At 43.9% G+C, this 23439-nt stretch overlaps 1 protein-coding gene across 14 annotated transcripts in view; it reads left to right on the top strand.

Moving 5' to 3' along the window:
* The first annotated feature begins 724 nt into the window (after positions 1-724).
* DHX40 (DEAH-box helicase 40) overlaps positions 725-23439 on the top strand; it is a 1529377-nt gene continuing 1506662 nt past the window's right edge. For 13 of the 14 annotated variants that reach the window (XM_069615132.1, XM_069615130.1, XM_069615131.1 and 10 more), the window contains exon 1: positions 726-1050. The gene's annotated coding sequence lies outside the window, so the exon portion shown is untranslated. Of the gene's footprint in view, positions 1051-23439 lie in introns of all 14 variants that reach the window. The other variant, XM_069615133.1, reaches the window with a different exon arrangement.

Below are 23439 nucleotides of genomic sequence, written 5' to 3'. Positions count from 1 at the left end.
CGGAGGAAGGAGAGTAGATGATAGTATCAATGTGTCTGTCAGTGGGTTTGAAATAGACTGTAGTACTGATGAGTTGACCTCATTCCGAACGTACACGAATGCCCAGAATTGAAATGTGGTCATTACTTTCGCTGGGTGAGTATGCAGTGGTTGAAATTAAGTTAATAAGCCATTGGTTGAACCTTTTACACGTCATCAGTGCGACATGTCCATGTCAAGGAAACCTCATCTATCAGGGCCAATGTCTGACATAGGATAAACCTTTTCTCAAAATGCACATGAAGACAGAGGTTTTCACATGTTGGAATTGTGTTTGAGCGCATAGACTTACCACGTAGTTTAAAAAATGTATTTTAGAAATGTAAAAAGGTTCTTTTGTAGAATCACATGACATGTTGCAACAAGAAATCCTGATTGATAGGCATAACTAGTGTTGCGTTTGTCAGCGTGGAACGCAAGTATAGAAACTGTAGATGCGCCAACCTTAAGAAAATCCCAACATCTTGGACTTCGTCGATCATAGTCCCGATTTTCAAAAAAAGGCCGTAAAGACGACCCTCGTAACTTTCGTCCAGTCGCCTTACTAGACGTCATTGGAAGGTCTTTGGGTCGTTGCTTCTGAACAAATTTCAAACTTGGGCAAGCAACGCTCCACGCGCCGACCCCTTACAATCAGGCTTCAAGAAAATCACGGGGACCCGGAAGTGGATTGGAAGTGGCTGTTGGGCTGCCACACACCTTGCTCCCAGGATCTCACGAGTCGCCAAGATGAAGCGCTGCTTTGGACTTAGGCTCGCAACTTGGATCATTGAAAAAGTGCACGTTCTCACGTATACTGGGGCACGCCTCTGCCACTAGCCCCACCCACTGCCTCACAGAGAGGCTCTCCACTTCCACAAATACCATCGGGCCCGCGCACCCGCGCACGCACCCGGAAGTGGATTGGAAGTGGCTGTTGGGCTGCCACACACCTTGCTCCCAGGATCTCACGAGTCGCCAAGAGGAAGTGCCGCTTTGGACTTATGCTCGCAACTTGGATCATTGAAAAAGGTAACTCTTGAGCTAAACACATTGCGCTTTGCATGCGCAACGTTATAGGACAGCAGTGTCTTTTATTCTACATTCCCATTTGCTGGAACTCACTATTTGTATTCACTGTTGCCTTGTGTCGCCTTTGTAGCGTTGTAACGTTATTTTCTTCTCTCATAGTGCATGTTCTCACGTATACTGGGGCACACCTCCGCCACTAGCCCCGCCCACTGCCTCACAGAGAGGCTCTCCACTTCCACAAATACCATCGGGCCTGCGCACCCGCGCGCACCCGGAAGTGGAATGGAATTGGCTGTTGAGCTGTTAGGGTGGGAGGGCTGGGGGGCTCTGAAATAATTAGGACTGACTCCGAGCTAAGATTGGGGATAGGCATTACATGGTAAGTGCCTCAACAAGCTTTCGCAGGCCCCAGTTGAGCATACACTTTGGAAATCACCAGTAAATGTTATAACTTGTAAATGGTATACTCCCTTTGGAGTGGTCGGCTGCCACGCAACGCAGTGACTAAAGGCGCACAATACAAAAACCAAAAAAAGTGGCGAGTGTGCCTTTGCCTCGCATTGTGGAAACTGCTAATGTGGAACATCTAGAAGGAGAGAGAACCTTGCTGCCCAGTGCAAATATGGCATCAACAAATTATTTGATTTGTCACGAAGTTGCATTTGCTTGTGCGCAGGGAGAAGCATCATTGTTTCCCTGCTCCATTTTGGCTGCTTCCCCTCCCAAACTAGCCCTTGCACCTATGTCTAATCGAAAAAGCTTTCTCAGCATGAAGATGGATGAACCTAGTTCTATTAGCGAGGCTACTAGTGATCCTCTAAGCTCATCCCCCTCTGGCAATTCTATCCTAGCCCCAGTAGTTTTGGCTGCATTAGGAAAACGCGTACGCCTTTCTGTTGGCCCTTCCACTCCGGTCACACTACCTAGTTGTCGGAGGGCAGACGTAAACTTACACTGCAAGGATAGTGAAATGTATGACAATTCCAACATGCCCTTGGGGAAGGTAGCCTGTAAAAAAGTGATACTTACCTCACCAACAGAGAAACCTCTTAAGATTCTTCCCCTCCCTGACAACAACAAATCTATTCCTCTTGCAACAGGAACTGCTTCCTCGCCTTCCTCAAGGGCTCCAGCTCCCCCCCTAGGCTTTGATCTCCTTGAGCCTTCAGAGGATATGCAAACGTTGGAAGCATCCTACCCTGTACTATTGAGAATTTTAAATCTGTTAGACAGAGGGCATGATTATACCCATTACGAACTAAGGGACTGGAAGTCATCACTGAATCAAATTCTATTCAAGATGAATAAACTAGAAGGATTTATTTTTGCAGCTTCCCTTCGCTGTGAGGGATTGGTGCACCCCCCCTCAGAAGGACATCCCTGTGGGCTCGATAAGTACTGCTACGCAAACTGAGCCCATAGACGATGAGGCTTCTAGAGGCACGTGGCCCATAATACCATCTACTGTCTATATGTTTGCACAAACAGTTGCTGCCACACAGGAGGCTTCTACAAATCAGATACTCACTCATGCACAATTATGTCAAAGGGTCATCAGCAACTCAGAAAGGTTAGAGCAATTGTTATTCTTTATTCAAATAACCCAACTGATGCCCATACAGACTTAATTGACCCAGAGGTACATATGGAGGCCGAGGAAATCTTCCATCCAGACAGCCCGTCGGCTCTCACGAAGCTCTTTGAAACTGAAGCTCAGAGCGCAAATGTTTCTCTTAAAGGCAATGGCAACCCGAAAGGGGGCTATTCTGCCAGCACTGGACAGCTATTTACTTCCTGAAAAGAGAAGCGCTTATTCTTTAGAGCTCTAAAAAGGAAGGCTGACAGGCAACCGCCTCAGCCATCCTCAAAAACCGTTGAGACTAAATCCAACAAAAAAATAAAAAAAATAGTGCACCTTGTCCACCTGTGAATATAGTCAACTCAGGTGATGCTTGCGTAGAGACTGACCAAGGCTTCTCATTTGAGGAACTATCCGAGGAGAGCAAAAAAGCACTCCAGCTTTCTACCAAAGTGGAAAGGGTTGGTAATGCTCATCCTGGCAAAAAGGGAATGAACTCAGCGGCTTGTCCGCAAAAGCCGAGTGAAACCAACAACAGCATAGGCTTGTCGTCTGGCGCATTGCGCACCGTACTTGGCAAAACTCCACAAACACTGTACAAATGCACTTATCAGCTTTCTACAAACCCATGGGCAACAAAGTGGTGCAAGCTGGTAAAATCCCATGTGGAGCTCCGATTGATGCCCAAACCGCACAGGGAACAAATCCAATTGAGAATAGTATCACCATAGAAAAGCCACACTTAGGCACACACCTTGGCCATGCTTCTAATTCATCTTTAGAAGAAAATGTAAACTCCTCTGACTTATTAAACAGGGCGAAATCGCCTTTGGCACATTCTTTAGAAGCTTCAGCTCCCATAACTGATCATAATCCTATGTCGGTTGCAACATCTTCTACCATCATTGGGTGGGAGACTGATCCTGATATATATGGAACCAAACCCTGAATCGCTGTGCTCTGTTGAAGGCATTCAGGCAGATTCCTGCACTACGCACTTTGCACTCGGACGACATAGAATGGGTTACATTGCCCCATATTCAGAATCATCGGATGGTGTGCAAAGTCCAATCTAATATCATCACAGACCTGGTGTGGCAGTATAAACATGAATTACAACGGATCGAATTATCACCCACATCCTTTGATTCTTTAGATGATGCAATATGCTTTAATGAAACCCCATTACCTTCCCCGCACAAATTGCACCACCAAATCCCCCCTTAAACACACAGGGAGAACCTAAATCCGCTAATTGCCCAGTTGGTTGCCCTCTCTAATGTCAGTAAAGATTGGTCATGGTTGACCTCACTGGCTTCCACTCTGAATCCCACCATGGAAAATGTGCCCACAAAATAAAGCCAACCCTCTGAGAATCCTCTCATGGAACTCATGTGGCTTTAGTAACCTATATATATGCTTCAATAATTTGACCTATATGGGTAGCTGTGATATTCTTTTTTGTCAGGAAACAATGACAACACACAACATTATACTGCCAGGATTCTTTGTCCATCAAATGCCTGCTGAACGAGGTCTAAGTGGGCGGCCATATGGTGGTATAGCCATTTGCTTATATACAAACTTAAATACGACCTCACAGGTTGTACATAAATCAATATCCTTTTTAGCTGTGTTTGTTTCATTCAATGATTCTCACTTGTAGTACTATCTTGGTATTGCTGTGTGTCATAACTCTGCTCAAGTAAAAATAGCTAATGCATTTGATATACTTGATGAGCTATTTGATGAAGTGCTATCACAGTATCCAACCTGTCGTATACTGATGCGTGGGGACTTCAATGCTGAATGTCGGGAGATGTTTGCATATAACGCATCTCTCGATTCCCCCTCCCCATCTGTACTAAGGGGCTGGTTATGGCAGGAACATTTGGCACGATGGGACATAGCTTTTGTACCATTCCAGATGCCGGGAACAGGGCACACGTGGGAGAGGGGTTCTCTCTCTTCATGCATTGATCATTTTGCAACTTCTGTAAACTTTCAGGATCAGTGTAGTAACATCAAAGCATATGATTCAGGCTTTGGGGACCATCTTATAATCCAGCTGCTTATTGAGGTTACTATCATCAGCCTAAATCAAGACAGTAATCAACACCTTCTTGAAGGTGATCGTCCTAATCTCTCCCTTAGATGGAATAACAGGCTTTGTGACAAAATTAATGCCCAAATTGATGCCCGGCTAGGCTGGTTGCATGGCTCTATAAAATCTGAACCATGCGAAAAAAAATGACGCTAGGCACTATTTTGAGGTAATAGCAAGTGTGATGGCCACCACATGAAATAAAAACATCATGTTAATGCAAACAAATCTAGATCGTGGTGACCCTGGAATCCAACTTGCCAAACGGCTCAAAAATGCTGCCTTGCGTCAGCTAAAAAACACATGTTGGCCAATCGAGGAGTACTTGAGGCAAAAAAGAGGATTTGTAACATCTATCATAACAAGTAGATGAACTTGAAACGTCACTTACATAATTTGTCAAATCAGAAGATGCTTCTGGCATTATCCCGTAATGATCGGCGAACAACCTGGGCTATGCTCAGGTCCGATTCAGGCACCCTAACTACTAACCAGGTCTCCACGATATCTGCAGATGTATGGGTGACGTATTAGGCAATTTAAGCACCACGTACACGGAAGACGCAACGCGAGACGTCAAGTTAATTGAAACCGCCTACAGAAGAACAATTAAGCGGTTCCAAACAGCAGTGACAATCCGATGCCGTAGCAAAAGGGACCATCCCGGCTACAAGATTTAGCGAACTCGGTTCAGCAACCTTCGCTTTTGAGTGATTTTATCACTCGATGCAACTGTAGCAAGACAGTGGCACCTGCACGCGTGGTGGTCAACCATAACGGTGGGTCGTTTGATTTTGGAAACGAGCCTAAGTCACCGGGAGCTGGTAAAAATACTGAAGTTACCACGGATCCTAGAGGAACATTTCCACACAAAGTTTAAGAAGACCAAGAGAACCTGGTTGTCGAATTTCCCCTGAAGAAGTTCTATCACTTGTCTTACATCGTTATAAGAACGAAACATGTCGAGCATTGTGGTTGCTCTATTAACAGGCAACTTTATATAAAGATTAATTTAATTAATGAGAACCTTTCACTGAAAGGATTCATTTAACTAGGGCACGAACTGGCTGAAGGGAGCAATTTAGACCTTGAGAGCTCTCTGTTGTTGTGTATTCGACAAGAGTCTATATAACTTTGTATGGTGTGAGAGTGAGGTATAATTTAAGTATGAGAGGATTGTGAGTGATAAGCAAGTACGTTTGCACCCTTATGCATTGGCGTTTATTATGAGTTTTAGAGGTTAGAATGTTGATATTAAATTGTTTTTTTAGTAATATGAAATGACTATATGAATTGTTTAATACATTTTTAATAGCTGATTATCTTAATAAAGTCATGTGTTATAATGTATTATTTTTCGAGTGCTGTGGTTTATGTTTAGCGAACAAACACAGGCTTGTTGGTGTATAGTGTTCCTCGCACTTCCTATGGGGTTAGTGTAAAGGAAACAGGATTCCTAAGTTTGGAAGTTCGCACAAACCCTTGTTAGGGGGGATGAATCCTGGGGCCATCTAATAATTTCCCCTCAATCTTTTGTTGTATACGTGTGACGTATTATAAGAACAAATTTGCCCTTCCCTCAAGGTTTGACTCCATTAAAGAAATAAAACCCATTTCGCCAAATTTACCTCTACCGCTGTGGTCTCTTCAGGACATAGAATGTGCTATTAATGCCCTAAAATACTCTAAAGCCGTAGGACCGGATGGTATTCCGCCCTGCGTGCTGAAACGCAATCCCCTGCTTAGGGCCGAAAATACTGAAGTCCCAATTTGACACCATCCTAGCCACCTTAGTGATTCCTTCTTCTTGGCTAGGTTCAATTATTGTCCCGATCCACAAAAAGGGACCAAGAGAAAACCCTGCAAACTTTCGGCCCTTCACCCTTATTGACGCTGCGGCCAAAGTATTTGCAATTCTAATACTGAGTGATCTCCATGCCCACAAGAAGCAACACAACATTTTTTCTCGCTTTCAAATTGGATTTCGGGCACAGATGGGGACGGCTCTAAACGCCACACTAATGGCTCATCTACTGGCCAAAACAAAGGTTGTCGATTCTGGGACATTATATGTGGCCTGACAGCAGCATTTAATGGCGTGGTACTGGGACTACTTTGGCATAAAATGCAAATGTTGGGCATTCCACAACATATCATTTTTTTAATTGCAAAACTTCAAGAAACACGGTTTATTACATCAGGGTAAACCAGACAGGTGCAACAACTAAGGCCATCCCAATTGGGGTGGGAGTTAAGCAGGGTTGTAACCTGGCGGCTACCCTATTTAATTTGTATTTATGTGGTGTAAACGCCATCTGGACGAAACAAATTAACTACCCTGCTCGATTAGCCCACCTGAAAGTACATTGGCTTGCCTTTGCCGACGATACTGTCTTATTCGATGGAACACTGTCAGGCTTACAAACAAAACTCTCCTTATTTGCTGACTATTGCTGTTCACACAATTTCTTATTCAATGCTGGAAAATCGTATTCATATTTAAGAATCTAAAGAGACGTACTTGCTCCTGGAAGTGGTCCATTTGCAGCACCCCCATACCTAGAGCATCTTCAATAAGATATCTAGAATATATAATAACTGACTCTTCTGCAATCACAACATGGAAGGAAGTCCTAAATGAAAAATCTAAAATTCTTACAACATAAATGTGTATGGTATTTAACAAATACTGTAAATTCTCCTTACTTCCTCTCTTTGAATTTTACAACCTTAAAGTTGAGTCTATTATCCTATATGCACTAGATATGTGTCTAGCTGATATTGATCTATTTCTCAATCAGTTCCAAGGACGCATATGGAAGGGGGTGCTACACCCGGCCAATTCTTTACCCAATGCGATACTAAGGCAGGAGCTAGGTTTGACGTTGCTGTCTGCCCGATACCACTAGTGACAGTTAACACATTTGGGAAAGATGCTATTTCCTCTTAAAAATTCATTATACGAGGATTTGGGCATAATGTTAAATACTGCCAATCCACCTTCAATTGGAAAATATTATAAAAAATTGGTTGCAATATTGGCTGACTTAGCTCTAACTCCTGCCGACTTAGAATTTCGACAAGCACTCATAAAAATTCGCCTATTTACGCATGATTGGTGTGCAACCATAAACTCCATTCATAAATTGAAGAATTACAAAGAAGCGGCCATATTCTCTACAGCTCGCCTACCTCACAAACCATACCTATTACAATTCCCTTGTTATAAAGCAAGGGACTTGTATTTAAGGTTTAAATTAAATCAACTACACACATTGGATAGAATAAAAAATTGGCCAGTGCATACTACACCTTCTAATAGTTATGATTGCAGATTTTGTGAAGAGCCAAATAAGTACGAATCTTTAAAGCACTTGATTATATATTGTAGCTACTTTAAAATAGTGCGAATTGAAGTATTTGGAACTGAGATATTGGGAGAGCTGATGGCGAGGAAATGGCTATGGCTCACATGCATGTGGGGTACCAGCACCAAGGCCATCTTACGCCTTATGAGGTTTTTGGGCATACTAAACATGGAACTAGAGAGAAAAAACTATTTGCATTATTCCTAATGGCTGCTTGAAGCTGACCTTTCATTTCTTCTCTCTGCATTAGCATTGTTTGCATATGGTAGTTGCCCTGGGTATGGCCTTCTAAACTATCTGGACAAACAAATGCATATATCGGTTAAGATTTGTCTCATGAAAAAATACTTTGGATGTAAAATTGGGTAAATCATGATGTTGTGCTCCCATTGGATGGGTTTTATGTTGTTGTCATTAAAATGTGCTTTCCATTAAGTGTAAATATTTTAACTCGAGGAGATATGTATTATGCAGAAATTTGTTTTTGCTGTTTTATATTTGAATTTTTATTGTATTGAAATTACATCTGAAACAAGAATTATAAAAAGAAAGTTGTAAAAGTTTGTTTATCAAACGACAAACAACGTTGAATAATTAACATAAAATTAAAACAAAATCACAGGGACAAGTGCAAACATTATGCTTTTGAGCATCATAAAAGCTAAGATCTTTGAAGGGGGGGCCCGGGTTTTCTTAGCTTTTATAGACCTTACCCAAGCGTTTGACTTAGTAAACAGAGTCAAACTGTGGCAGAAGCTAGAAGCCTGGAACTGCCCGTCGGAAATTCTAGGACCACTGAAAGCTTTGCACACTGACACCAGTGTATACGTACGGCTAAACCAACAGGGCCTGCTCTCAGCTGGAATCTGCACTACCAGAGGGGTGAAACAAGGATGTCCATTGGAGCAAGCCCTCTTTCTGGCGTATCTTGGGGACTACAAACACGCAGACGCTTTGACAAAATGTTTTCCTCCGTCTATTGGCTCGAAAAAGGTGCCCAGACTGCTGTACGCTGACTTGATTCTGCTCGACCAAACAGCTATCAGGCTCCAAAAGCAGCTAGATAACCTCTCCAACTACACACTGTCTAATGACCTAGAAATCAACAAATCAAAAACCAAGATCATGACTATAGAGAAACATAGCAAGAAAGGAGAAGATCTGAAATGGTACCTGGACGGGAGTTTGATAGAAAAGATAACTGAGTTCAACTACCTGGGAGTAACGTTAGACAGCTCCAAAACCAAAAGCTCAATGCAACAGGTCCTCCACAAAAAATAAGAAATTTGGCTTCACAAGCTAAACTTCTGGATAGAAAATATGGACGATTCTCACTCCTACTGACAATCAATTTCTATAGGAACAAAGTCGTACCTGCCATCACTGATGGAGCCGAAGCTTTGCCCAATATGCCCAAAACAATATGGCCAATTTTAGAGAGTTTCTTCTGGAGATCGTTTTTGAACCTTCCAAAATCAACACCAATCGCTCTAATTAGACGGGAATTGACCCTGACCTCCCTAAAAGCAATTGTGGAGCGCAATACCATCATGCTCTACAGAAAATTTGTGGATTCGACCAGTCCACTGGTGTTCACATTGATAAACACAGAGGTAAGAAATGGTCGCTGCAAAATGCTTAACCGTTGGGACAAGGACTGCAAAGATAAACTTGAGGCGATTGGAAGTTCAGTTGACAAACTGATCCATAACCCTACTAAAACAAAAAAGAAGCTGGATGAAACTGATTGCATCCTTACTTTGGACAAAGCTTTAAAATACAAGCTTGCATCACATCTTCCGCTGGTGATAAGAAAACTAAATGACACCCAGCCTTTTTTGAAGAAACATCCAAACTGAAGAGTTTGCAATACTCTTTTAAGAGCACGGCTAAACCTTTTTCCTTCAAATGAAATCCTGATGATTAGAGGCCTTTCGAAGACAAACAGTTGCAGATTTTGTGGTTACTCCTCTGAGATTGAATCAATACGCCATCTTCTTTTGGTGTGCCACGGGCCATGTAGTTTTAGAACTCCATATTAGAATCAACATTTGCTTGTAACGCGAAACCACGAAGAAGAACTCTGGTGGGTCCGCTTGATTGGTGGGGAGAAGACTTTGTGGGTTATTGCAACGGGCAATATTTTAGAACAAATCTTTCATTCAGGAAAAACGACTGCTTCACCACTCACGACTTCCTAGGTTAAACTGTACAAATTGGACTAAAGACGATTTTTGAGTGGAGTAGTCAAATTCCAACAACTTTCGATTGTTTTCTTGACACACACTTTTCCTTCTGACCACTGACTTTTTTCTCTTGCTCTACTATCTTTTAAAAATTGCTAAAGCAATTACATCTCGTAATACATATATATAAAAAAAGAAACTATAGATACCGTTTGTGTCTTCTGCACGAGAGGGTGAAGGGGAAAAATCACAAAACTGGGAAGTGCCTGTCAGTGAATATAATGCAGAAATCATTGGTTAACCTGGTGGATGGATTTATTTTTATATTTAAGCAAGTGTGTACAATATAGATGCCTTGGGCATTTCTTGCACTAGAAACTCAGCACATCACTATCTATCCAGTTATGGTTGACAACAGTCCCTACGGTAGAGTCAATTTCTTTGTTATACATTAACGTGGAGATATTGACCAAAAACAAATAATCTTCAAACCATAATTAACTCAAAATTCCTTTCCTACCAAAACAATCATTCGGTGTCACTTATGTGCCACCCTTGTCTGCAGGCGTGACAATAATGTGTTATTCTTCAAACGTAACAATGCAACCCTTTCTCAGATGGCCAGTTTGTTGTACGGAAACAAGTTGCTGTTTTAAACCGTTAAAGTCCTAAAGGCATTTCTCAAAAATACTCATTTGAAAACAAGGATGCAGCATTTAAAATTGAAGGCAGGTATGGAACTCAGCAACTCAGCAGGGAGGAACGAAACATAAACCCTTTGGAAGCTGATAGCAAAACACCTGATTCAGGGCATGTAGGTTAGAGTTTCCCACGGCCAAGCTCCATTTCAGGTTTGGGAAACTATTATAAGACTGTGTAGGCTAGTAAAAAATCAACCTATAAATATACAAGAGTATCTTCCCTCAGAACGGTATTGGACAACTCAACAAAGAAGACACAACTACCTGCTCCTTCACTGCTAACAAGAGCACTGGCCCAATGATGTCCCGTCCGATATTCTCAAATAACTGTTACTCTTGTGGGCTCCTATTTGCATTCCCATCTTCAATACTATCATAACTCTTGCTAGATTCCAGGGTAGCTGAATGACTGCCACGATTGTGCCCATTCTGAAGAAGGACAACAGGAGGTACCTCGTGGCCTACCCTCCAATAAGTCTACTGGAGGACTACAAGCCACAAGAGTCCTTGGCACACATGACGACAACTGGCAACATCAATTGACTTTTAGAAGGAAAGTTATTTGTTTGTTGAAAGCTTCATTGGATGAAACGTGTTATGATATCGAGGTACAGGAGGATAATAAGATATTAACTCTAAGGAAAGGAAGTCTAGAGGCCCAGGGAAGACATTCAGCAGGTCTTGCGAGATCTGACTCACTGTATAGATGACCCTGGCACCTTATATCTAGCCATTAACTATGAAGTCCCACCCTGAGTGGAAAGTTGGTTCATAGCACTGGTGGGAGGGTCCTGGGGAAGATGGGCAATCTCACGAGCAAAGCCTGAATGGCTTGTTTATGAGCTTGCAAGAGTGGGAGTCAGTTTAGGAGCACTCCACCTAAGTTCACTATGTCGGAATGGTGCAGAGAGGAGGTAATGTGATAGTTTATTCATAACGCGCTTAATACCCAGAGGTTTCTAAGCGCGGACCCAGGGGATCACACCTCTGTTGCTCCGTGTCGTCTTGCTTCCAAGGCCAAACACGTTGCGCCTGAGCTATCCTCCCGAGACAAACTAGGAGATGGAGATTGGCAGGAGTGTGTGGACCAACACCACATTGGAAGGATATGTCTGCTATTTAGTTCCAGCATGGGACGGACCAAAGGTGGGGGGGCAAAAGGAGGGTTCCTGCTTGGGATTTCTATCCTTTAGGGAGCCACTATCTAAATGATTCTTTTCTCCTTGGAGAATATCCCATATTTAAGGCTAACTACGAAAAGCTGCAAGGAATGGGATGTTGCCAGCATGCACAACATGGTTATAAATCAACAGGGTTATTCCCACACCCTAGCGTTGTCAGGGGAGTATTGTAGCGGCTGGTAGTTCCATTGTCAATGGGGAAGGCTGGATTTGTGTAGGGAATTTGAAAGCTTCTATCCATGGTGCGCTTTAGAGATGGAGCAAGCATCATGGAAGATGAGGCCTAGGGTATCCCCGAGACTGCTCCCCCTATTTTGACCTTTAATAAGGTTGGAAGGTGTTTTCATGATTTTAATTAAGACATGGCCTTATGCTTCTCATTGGCAGACCTTCATTGGATTAGCCCTGGGTGGACCTTTTTGTTCATCCCGTTATCGCAGCATCATGGATTATTGTTTGGCTGATATCCACTCCTGGGAGAATGTAGTGGATATCAGGGTGGTATCCCGACGCAAAGGTGATCATGATCCTTCAGTAGCGGCCTTTATAGGATGGGGTGAGGCTGAGTCCTATGTGGAGATGGAACTACTGGAGGAGATGGAAGAGGTCAATAGCACCTGAATCAAAAGTTAAGAATGGAAAGTCTTCCCACCTTATATGATTATGATTTAACAGCTGTGGAAATTATATCAGCACTTGACGCAACAAGGGAGGATGTAATCAAGGTATTCAAGCACTTGGTTGAAGAACGAGCAAGGGCGGGCGCCACTAGAAGATAAATGTACATGTGCGTATAAGGTTTAGGGTAAATAATAAATTTCAAGGAGCAATCTGGCCAAAAAGCTGTGTGCATTCCAAAGTGTTTCACACAAATATTACAATTACAATGTACATGGCTCAGTCTTTTTATATTCCATAAAAGGAATTACAAAAACCGGCCCAGTGTCTACTAGCCAATGCATTTCGTTTGCAAATCCATCTCCCGGCCCAAACACTTAATTGGTCTGCTGGTCTTCATGTGACTGAGTCTTCAGAATAGCCTCTTAATGGTTAATTGCCGCCTTGCACAGTTTACTGCATATAGTAGCAGGAGCACCATGCATATGAGAAGTTATGCCTGTGTGTTGTATGGTTGCTCGGGCAAGTCTCAAGTTGGCTTTCCATTTCGGGTCAGAGTCAGGTGGGTTGCGTCCTTGCACTGACCCTATTTACCCTTTATTAACGTGTTTGGCGCCCAGCTGAAAACCGTGGGTATTGACTCCTCCTCCATGGCTGGGACTCCAATCCCTTTATTACTTTTTTGCGGATGATGCATTCCTCTTGGCCAAGATGGAAAAGCATCAGTCCTGGGGGGGAAGTTGCATTAAAGAAGTATTGTAGTGAAAAAGGCCTCTGAATCAATGCAGCGAAGACGAAATGCATGGGGTGGGGTCTGAAACAAAAAATGAGAAATTTGCTGAAGGGGGTGTGGGGGAAAGGTCACATTTTAGATTGTTTACGGATTTGGCTCTCGGCTACTGGTAGGTAGTATGAGGAATGATCCATCTTCTCTTACCACTCACTGCCCATGTTGGGTGTGGAGTGTGTTGCTGTAATGTGCTCTTTGCCAGCTAGATCAGGCAATGCTCTCATATCCAGCAAAGGTGATGCCTGTACCTCTATATACCATCCCTTGCCCCACGCAGTCGATGACAAAAAACTTCATGTTGAGATACCTCTTGTGTTGGGGCAGGCACAACCATGCTCCTTCCTAGACTGGAATTGGGTACCTCCTCTATTGACTCAAACCCTTGAGACACTGGGTAAAGGTATAGCTCAATCCACACAGCAGGGTTTACCAGGACCATCTGTGCGAAATAAGGTTCTTGCATGGGGAAGAGGACCTTTCCTGGTCCAGCTATCTTAGGGAATGTGTTTTCTTGATGGATTTGCATATATGTGAGAGCATTTCCAAAAAATGTCAGAGGGATTTAAGGGTGCTCAGAAATGTTTACTGTCACCATTGCACGCACATGGCAGTGCAGAGAGAGGCTGACAATTTGCTTCTTATGTTGGATGTGCACAGAAAGAAGGCTCATACCAGGAAGAGATTATTTGGAGCCGTGTAACACCACCCAAGGAAGGTGGTTATACCTTCAGTTTAGATTGGGTTCCTGAGAAAGGCGATTATACCTTCATCTTAGATTGGGTTCCCGAGGAAGGCGATTATACCTTCAGCTTAGATTGGGTTCCTGAGGAAGGCGGTTAAGCCTTCAGCTTAGATTGGGTTCCCGAGGAAGGCGATTATACCTTCAGCTTAGACTGGGTTCCCGAGGAAGGTGGTTATACCTTCAGCTTAGATCGGGTTCCCCCATTTGGAATCAGTGACATCTAGAATTGTATTCCCGCATTACCCCATTGTGCACTTGTGATCACCTTTCTTTGTAAACCGTTGCCCGTGCCTTTTATGCTGCCCCTTGTATCACAATTTGCAGCAATCTCCCTAGAAGACCTTGTTTAATGAGCTAAGGGTGCACGCCATGAAGGGGTACTGCAGGCTGCCTTTCTCCCATCTCCGACAGCTCATCAGCTCATCAATATGCAATTACATATTTTCTGTGGCAAGCTAGGAAAATTACAGAGAAAGTTATGGAAAGTATTTTATTGGTAGCTCACTTCTGATTAATGGATAAACTAATATATGGCATTGGAACATAAGGCAAACTGTGAAGCAAGCATAAAAACGTATTAAATGTACCAATTTCATGATCTAGGAATCTATGTATGTCGTTGTTAGGTGAAGAATTGTTTTAAACCAGTCATATTTTAAGATTGCATTGTATTATTTATTGCTCTTTTATACTTTTATGAAAAAACTGCCAACAAGCTGTGACAATGGCAAGTGACCATGGGGAGCAGATTCCAGTTGCTCTGCTTCAACATTCTCTTGCCTTAACCCTCAAAGTAGTACCCTGCTTCCTTTTCTCCTGTGGCAGATTTTGACGTACTTGTAAATTCACAGGTTGCTTTTGTGCTCCCCTCCAATAGAAAGAAGCAGACACAAATGCAAGTGTAGGTGAGGTGAAAAGAGTAAGAATGAAGGGTTCTATATCGTTTCACCGACAGGCATTTTTACGACTGCCTTTTTTACGAGGATACTATTACGAAAAAAGTCATCGATATGTTTTGGGTGTGGGGGGTTTCCACCCCCAAGCCCCGCCTCCCAACCTATTTTTAACGATTCCCGACCCCTCGCCAACCCCTTATCTGCCCTTTCCCACCCCCCACAAAGATTTCAATTACTTTTTTCATAATTATGTACTCGTAAAAAAGGCAGTCGTAAAAATGACTGTCGATGAAACAACGGTATACCAGATGAAGAAACACTAAAGTGGAAGAGCATACGATACAAAAGAAGTCACTGGAAGAGCACAAAATCCATAGCAATTGAGTGTGGCCATTCGATTTACCATATTCCAGGGCTTTGTTCATTAAATAAGGAAGTAGAATAGGCAATTTCAGATAACAAGCCACACATGCCACAATACCACCCAGTAGCCATCCCTACAAATTCACCTCCAGTTCAGAGCCACTGAGCAATGCATCGTGGATATGCAAATTAGCTGAAAGCACACATTTTGTTCTCTTGAAAAATGTCTTTGGCTTACAGTGCAGTTCTATTTTATCAACCGGTTTAGGGTGTTATACATCAAACATAGTGGTTTTGATAAACTCCCAAAGAGGTCACATAGGTCAGTTGTGTGAGTGAACGAGGGGGTGGTGCTGCGTGTGTGAATACGTGTTCATCTCACCACTGAATGGCAAGCTGTGTCTTCGATGGAATGCAACCTAGCTCTATGACATGATCTTTCACTCTCTGACTGACTAACTCTAACTCTAGCTGTGCTTTGGCTGAAACCCCTTTGAGGTGTTTTTTTTTTTTTTTATAAATCTCTGGCTGTAGAATTTCATCTTTGCATTGAGTGAAATTAGACCTTTAGACCTACATTTATGACTTGGACCTTTAAACTCTCTTTGTAGCTTCAGCGAAATGTGTCAATTTTGGGGTCAATGTAACTTAAGAATGTAGCCGTTTTGAAGACGATAACCCCAGCGACCTGTATGTTTAGAGCAAATATTCCCATCTGCACTGGGAAGGCATCTCACGTTTGTCTGTTTGAAGCTTTCACAACCAGAAGAAAAGTGGGTCCCGGGGGACGCGAAGCATTTCCCCCTGGGGTAGTTTTGGGTGCTGCACAGGCCAGCAAGCTGGCCTGCGTGCAGAGCACCCTGGGACATATATAGGGTGCAGGGAAGGTTCGGGAGCAGGCGACAGTTGGGACGAGAGTTTGTCCTGGTGGCCTGCTCCCAAGCCTTGCCTGTAATGGGCCGTTGATCGTGGGTGGAAGAGTAGGTAGGGTCAGGGCCGGTGGCGTAGGGAGAGGTGTACTTTATTAGCAAGTTAAGGTAATGCCATAGTGACGGTTTTTTGAGGAGTGTTGTAAATAAAACACTCAGAGGCCTTACCTTTTGGTGAGATGCCTCTGGCCTCAACATTACGTGCGTTACACCCAGTTCTTGGGAAAAGAAAAGGGTCTTTTGGGATGGAGCCGCGCCGGCTGGCCTGGTTCCATCGCGGATTGCCTGCTGTGGGAGGGGGTTGTGTTAAGGGGCTTGAGGGGGTAGGGGGATTAACGGGGGAGTGCAGCAGTGTGAGCACATTCCCAGGCCCGGGTCCTCACCAAGTGTGAAAGGATTAGAGTGCGGTGCTGCCATCCTGAGACCAGGGGGCAGTGCAGAGCTCTTAAAGGAGCAGCATTGTTTTTTAGGAAAGTTTGTATTGGGAGCAGTAGACTGGTCTGGTGAGACTGTTGACATGTTTTGTCCCCGCAGCAGGAGCCCAGTGAGGAAGGAGGTGAGGAGCGTTGGAGTGGAGGCCAGGCTGCAGCTGGGCGATGGCAGGACAGAAAGAGGTGAGCGGGAAGGGAAGCGGTCAGCAGCTTGGTGCAGGGGGTGACACGAGGTGAGGGGCAGGAATGGAAGGGATTGGGGCCTAGGTGACAGGGGGTGAAAAGGGTTCACATGCTGCGGGGGCCGTGGAGAGGGGAGAGGAGGGTATCCTCAGTGGAGGTGCAAACAGACAAGGTGGATGAGCCTGTGGTACCCGAGGTAGTGCAGGCCTCCAGAAGAGAGGGCAGCGGAAGGTACCAAGAAGGATAAAAGGTTGTGATATATGGGCATTACGAAGCCATTGGGCGCACATTTGATGGGGCGTTTTTAAGCTACTGCATAGGGAAGTAAGGGCTAAGGCGGAGGAGAAGGAGTTGGCCTTGCGTCCAAAGATACCAGTGACAATTGAGAATTGAACGTCGGCTTTCATTATTTACGCGAGTGTTTACTGTGAAAAATGGCCGGAGAGGTGTGTAGCACTGTTGAAATATACGGATGTTATACGGAAGGCATTCACAAGTTTTGCGGGTTTCGCGTGGGTACTTTATGACGAGGAATTCAGGGCGAGGATGGCAGAGGACACCAAGGAGGTGTGGGGTGAGATCGATATGGATCTCTGGCTGCAGTGGATGGCGCCCACGCGGCCAGCACCAACGCTGCATACAGCGAGCGGGTTACCCGTGCCTTACCGGCCCTTTCATGGTCGCCCGCCCCAGAAGTGGTGTGAAGGGGCCCCTAGGGGACCCTCGCGTATGGAAACAAGGCACAATCACCACACACGAACTGATACGCCTGACACAAGGTTGTATTCCCAAAAGCTAGGGTTTATTGCAAAACAAATAGTCTCAGTTGGCCAACTGGGTCTCATGCCCGCGACGTCTTTCCAGACCCCGGGGGACGCAAGAGAGTGAGAATCGTTCAACAGTTACATATATACAAAGCAAGCATCTTGCAATCAGTGGTGACACATTCAATACTGCCAATAATGTATGTCCTTTGAATTGGGTTCAATGATTGACAATTGTGACGAGTATGACAGCTTCAAACATTTATTTAGCAACAGTTTGCAATTTCATGAGCCTGCAGACATAATTGTTTGTTTTAAGAACACACTGCTTCTGTTCTCTGCAAGCAAGCTGTGTGCAGGGGAGAGACACATTCCAGTCCTCGCTATCTCCTAGTTTCTATTCGTGTACTGGGGGTCAACTCGCTCTCCAGGGCTCTACAGGGCTCAGGGAAGGGGGGGCCGTAAAGGAGAGCATAATTCAAGCCATTACATGTTTGTTTCTAACATTTCTACTGTATTAGCGAGACTGGCTGGCACCTGTGTAATGATTAAATGCCTGCTGCTTACTTCCAAGGACTTGTGAGGGAGGAGACCGGGCATTTCTGTCTGGGTCGCTGCGTTATGTTTCAACAAGTCTCTCGCGGCCTTGCTCTATGCATGAACAACAATGTACTAGTGGAGCAGAATACGTTTTCAGCAAAGCAGTTTTAACAGAAGGCAAGAGGCAAAGGTTAGAAAACAAAATGGCAATTTCAATCACATCAAAATGGCTGCACTTTAGTCAAGTTTATGGCTATGTATTTCTAATACTAAACACATGAGGCGGTTGGTCTTCGGCCACCAGAATACATTGCCTCCATCATTGAGGGGTGTCTACTTTTTCTGGACTGACAAACCCTCCTTTTGGCCGTATGCCAAACGCCTCATCCGTACATTGCATCCTCTTCCGACCAAGTATCTGATTCTGAATCTTGCATACTACTAGTCTCCTCCTCGTTGTCATTGTCATCAATATTGATTGACATGAATTCTTTCACTGTCTTCAACTCATCATTTTCCTGAGTACCTGATTTAGTAGTGCTCTTTTTTTCTACCATCTGTACAGTACTCACTATAGGTAAGCAGTGTATACAACAACAACATGTCATGAATATTCCTAGCACTGCTACAAAGATCGCAAATAATTTCCATCCCCATGAGCGTAATACCTCCCAGAACCAGGAGCTTATGTTCAACTCCCAACTTCCTTCGGGGGGGGTGTAGGTCAGAGCTCAAAACGTGCAACTTTCTTATTGCTTCGAAAATCGTAGGGGAGGAGTCGCTTACAAATACGCAACATGCTGATCCCACGATTTTACAAACTCCCCCACGATCAACCAAGATTACGTCAAGAGCCATCCTATTTTTGAGTGTCATCAATCTGATTCCTTTCTCCTCTAATGTCATATTATATAATATATCAGTTGTCCCATTTATTGTTTTCTCTAATATTCTGGATAGTTGTCTTATATTATAGGAGTTTATTTCTTGGCCCCAAAATGGTATGAATGATTTTACCATGTCTTCCGCGATCAAACCTCCTTCCTCATTTCGCCGTGGTCTTGACCTGGCCAATTTGGCTATATCTGCTGTTCTTGAAAGGAATACCCCCGGAACAAAAGTTCCAAATAACAAGTACCTCCCCAGTTTCTAGGTAACCATGGTTACGCTTTTTCTCCACATATGAAATAAACAGGGTCACCTACATAAACTGGTTCTACCTCTCTATCAAGGAATGCTATATTCATGCATCTAGTGAATGTCCCCACTGAATAGGAGCCTTTCTTTCTTAGGCAAAAGGGGGTATCTTTGTTTCCTTCTGGGTTCATATGAAACGTGATTACAGACGATTTATAGGGCACAAATAATCTGTCTTATGGCATCACTACTGGTGTGATCAGTCGTGCTTTGTGAAATATAGAACAACCTACAGGTTTCATAATAATCTCTTTGAATTCATTCATATTTGTTCTATCTAATTGAGCAGTTTCACTTTCGTTCCATTTCCCATAATATAATGCACTCAAGGATGCGTAACATGCAGAACTCAATGGCAGCGGCTGCACATACCAACCAATTCCTTTACCACCATGCTGTGGTAAGTGGGCACATACCCAGCAATTATTTTTTATCAATATTTAGTGAGTCATATTCATTATTAGCAGTAATGTGTTATTCCCATAACCTTCCCTGCGTCTTTCTTCCATCGGGGACAGAGTGTAAGTAATCACATGGACCGGGCTTTCAGTAGTGGAGATGTTTCCAACAGGCAAGAGTACTTCCAAGGGGTGTATTTCTTCTAAGTACCATAATACCAGTACTGTCATTATTGGGGCTAATAGTCACTACACACATGACTATCGTTAAGATCAGCATACAATTTTTTCGGCAATTTCTTTTTTGTAACCTTCCAGTCTCTATAGTTAACTCATTATCAGCAGTGGTGCAGGAGGAGGCAAAAGCTGGTTCAGGCATTTTTATCTCGCTGTCCTTCTTCTCCAACAATGTTCGCCGTGAATGTCTCTTATCGTTGCACTCGTTCGAATGTCAATAAGTCCGGAAAATGTCAACAGTTTGTTCTGCCAGTTCTTAGCAGCCTGGATTGCTATATGATAGGCAAGATTTCTGTTCATCTGCACATTGCACAAAGCACGCCAGAGCAATTATCAATTGCCTTCGTACCATGTGAGCCCCTCTTGTCCGTAAGGGGTGATCTGCACATGGATTTTTTTAGCACCGAGGAGCCGCGCTCTTGAGTTGTCCAGCTTGCACAACCCTCACGCCGCTCTCCTCTAGGCCTCCGGTTCCTACTTCATCCGTGATAGTAAACAGAGGCAACAAAGATCAAAAGAAATGAAGATTTGATCTCTCCTTCTTTTGGTTCCGTAAACTATACTGTCTTGCTCCTGGTATCGTGTGATCAATGAATAGTGCGGACGCACTTCCAGACTCGAGCTCGGAGTCAGCCTGCGGCGCAACGGCAGATGGTGGGCGCCAAAGTGGTACACGTTTTGTGTCAGCCAGCAATGATGCAGATTCTGCTGGACAACGTTGGGGCACTCTTTGCCCTTTCTCCTTTGTAGCAATTTTTTCGGGCTTCGTTTCAAGCTTTATTTCGGGATCAGGCAGATTTTGTGGCAAAGAACTGGCAAAAGCTTCTTTCGTTTCTGGGGCCGCTATCTCTTTCTGGTCATCTCGATCAGGCAGTTTTTCAGATGGTGATGGGACCTTTTTTGGCATGCGTTGCATGTATCCACGCTTTCCTTCCGTCCACACGGACTGCAGTCTGGGTGGTCAAAAGTATCTGGTAGGGTCCGCGCCATCTGGGTGCAAGTGATGACTTCCTCTCAATATTTTTCACTAGAACCCACTCTCCGGGTTCCAGTGAATGCCCAGGACCAGTGTACCTGATGGGTAGAGCCTCCTGCACCTGCTGATGAATCAAATGCAATTTTTGAATTAACAGATTACAGTAAATGCTGAGCACAGGATATTCAATCTCATTTAGCCGCTTCGGCTGTGGTGCACACCAAACATTTGCCGGCCTCCACATTACTATCTCGTATGGGGAGAGCCCAGTTCTTGCCTGCACAGATACGCGCATGCACAGTAATGCTAGCGGTAATACGTCCACCCAGCTCAACTTGTTCCCTGCACAAATTTTACTTATTTTGGCCTTTAAAATGCTGTTGTGACGTTCAATAAAACCAGCACTCATGGGGTGCCTAGAACAATGGAATCTCTTGTCAATCTGGGGACCTGCGTAAATCTGTAATATCACTACGCCCACAAAATGTGGGCTATTATCTGACCATATCACACGGGGCAGACCAAACCGGGAGAAATACTCCTTCAACATTACTTTTGCAGTGCTCATCACAGTGCAGTCTTTTAATGGATATGCTTCCACCCACTTACTGAATGCACATATAACCACTAAAACGTACTTCAAGTTTTGGCACCTCCATCTCTATGAAATCAAAATGGATTACCTCACATGGCATAGACGGAGGGCCAAAACTGCCTGTTGGAGTCACCGTTCCCTTCCCCACTTTGTGTTGTAGACACGTGATACAATTTTGGACCAGCCTCTATGCATTTTTCTATGTGTGTGTTCTCCCATACTGTGGCTAGATGCTGAACTATCTTTTTGGTACAAATGTGAGTAGGGCTGTGGGCCATCGTGACCATTGCAGTCACATAGGAGTTGGGCAGCATCCAGTTTATACTTTTCTTGTCTACCCAGCAACCTTCTAGATCTAATTCAGCAGAGCCCTCAGCCCACCCTTTTATCTTGTCAGCAGTAGCTTCTGCCTGCATCTCTTTGACAGTGGCAATTCCATTTTCTATCATGCAGGGTACTTCCTCAGACTGTACTGTCAACATTATGGTAGTCAAATCAGTGGTAGTTTGCTTCGCAATTCTGTCTGCACAACGCATTTTCCTCTCCCACTTTACATGTTACTTTTTTATGCGCCTCGCATTTCACTATTGCTAGGCGCTTTGGGCACGTAAGTGCAGACAGTAATGGTACAATCAAAGGGCCATGTTGAATTCTGGCTCCATGTAATGTCAAGAAACCCCTCTCAGCCCAGAGTCGGCCAAAATTGTGAATCCCGCCAAAGGCGTATTGGCTGTCAGTATGTATGTTTACACTCAGATTTTCAGAAATCTCACAGGCTCTCGTCAAAGCTATTATCGCTGCGGCTTGGGCAGAGTTGTAGGGGATTCTTTTGGTCTCCACAATTCTTTGCAGTGTAGTGATGGAATAGGCAGCAGTTGATGTGCCATCAGGTAATTTAAAATAGGAGCCGTCACAAATCAGCTCTCCATGTGGCTCTTTTTGTGGGGTATCGGTTAAATCAATTCTTCCTCTCGTTTCTTCCTCAGTAACCATTAAACAATCATGGGGAGGTGATTCATTCTCACCTAATTTTTCAGTGGGCAGTGGCATTAATTCTGCAGGATTCAAAGCGCTACACCTCATAATTTGGATGTGTGGCACAAACAGGACAATTTCGTATCTAGTCAATCTAGCAGATGTGAGGTGTTGCGTCTGCGTTCTATTTAATAGAAGGTCTATGGCATGTGGCACCATCAAAATCAAGGTGTGCCCCAACACCATTCCTTCAGTTTTTTTCACTGATGCAGCAGCCGCTGCAACAGTTCGCAAACAACGTGGTAGTGTGCGCGCTACAGGGTCCAGCGCGGAAGAAAAATAACCGCATGGCCTATTTCTTCCACCTTGTTCCTATGTCAAAACAGCCAACACGCAGCCCTCACTCTCATGTACAAACAATCTTAAAATGTTTTCATAATTTGGTGTGCCCAAAACTGGAGAAGTACACAATGCAGTTTTGAGTAGATCAAACGCTCTGACATTCTTCATTCCACTGCAAAGGCATCAAAGCATCCTTTTTTGTCAATCCCACCATTGGCTTCACAATCAATGCAAAGTTCACAATCCACTGCCGGCAATAGGAAGCCATGCCTAATATAGCTCTGACTCTTTTCT

The sequence above is a fragment of the Ambystoma mexicanum genome, chromosome 9 (assembly GCF_040938575.1).
Source record: "Ambystoma mexicanum isolate Mex_15411 chromosome 9, UKY_AmexF1_1, whole genome shotgun sequence".
Taxonomy (NCBI): domain Eukaryota; kingdom Metazoa; phylum Chordata; class Amphibia; order Caudata; family Ambystomatidae; genus Ambystoma; species Ambystoma mexicanum.
This window is presented reverse-complemented; position numbering and strand designations above follow the sequence as displayed.